The sequence below is a fragment of the Gossypium arboreum genome, chromosome 6 (genome assembly GCF_025698485.1).
Source record: "Gossypium arboreum isolate Shixiya-1 chromosome 6, ASM2569848v2, whole genome shotgun sequence".
Classification (NCBI taxonomy): Eukaryota; Viridiplantae; Streptophyta; class Magnoliopsida; order Malvales; family Malvaceae; genus Gossypium; species Gossypium arboreum.
The window spans coordinates 125,043,361-125,044,621 of NC_069075.1; positions in this window are offsets into that span (position 1 = coordinate 125,043,361).

Genomic DNA, 1,261 nt, shown 5'->3' on the forward strand with positions numbered 1-1,261 from the left:
GACCATTTGGAGTCTATTTTCCAAGCCATTGGTCACCCTCTAACATCCATGCACACTTGTAAGCTTTAAAGGTATTTTACATAGCCTAAATATACTCTTAAACCACCTTGGCATAGGCTATTGCATGTTAACCTCATCTCATTGATTTAGCACATGTAAGGTTATCCTTTTCGTATTAAGGATTATCATATCACATTGCGCATTTTTCACTTAGACCATATTATAACCACATACCATTTTATGCCATAACCACTCTCGAGTTATTTGGCCTCATTTCATGTATCCATCCATGATAAACCACATCAACACATCACATGAAACATTTAAGCATTAGCATGCAAAATAAGTAGGGCTACAACCCACATTAATAATGGTCATATCTCATAGCCATATACAAAATAAATTTTAATAATGGCCATATCTCATAGCCATATACAAAATAAATTAACATAACATATAACAAAATGACACATATAACAAAATGAATATAACAAAATGAAGGTTTTTATATACCAAAGTGAGACAAGTTGATTGTGTAGACAATGCTCCAACCGCCTTCCAATCTTCATGAGTCCATAAGCTCTATAAGACAGGTAAATGAAAGGGAGTAAGCATTAACATGCTTAGTAAGTTCGGATAACAAAAAAGTAAACTTACCGGTTAATTAACATACAACCACATTAGCTATACATTCTATCAAGCATAGATTATTTTCCCTAACAGGTGTACTCAATCGTTAAGTTAGTCCCAAAGTGATACAAGATAATAATCATCTTAGTTGAGCTCATCAATTCAAGTATTTCCATTCTTTTTTCTCATTTTAACCCCATTGAATTTTTTGGAATCTCGATGGATATCCCATTTATTGTCAAATCATGCAAGTGATCATTTCAAGTACGCACTCCCGCAAAACTCGCTCTTACGGTGGGATTACCAGTCCAGGCTAAATCCCCTGCAATGACAATTACTCTCATGAGCTCGAATTTGAATTATCAGTCCAGGCTAAATGCAGATCCTAATTCGGATTACCTGTCCGGGCTAAATCCATAATGCACACATATTCTTCGGGAGGCTAGATCACCTTAAGAACACCCGTCCGGGCTAGATCCTTTTACCGTCAATTCATTTTCGAGAAATCCATCAGATATCCTTTTTATTCAACTGGGACATTTTATCATCTTTTTATTAATACAACATTTTTCATAAATTATTTCACAATGAATAAGACAATTATATTACAATTAATAGCATACATTTTAAT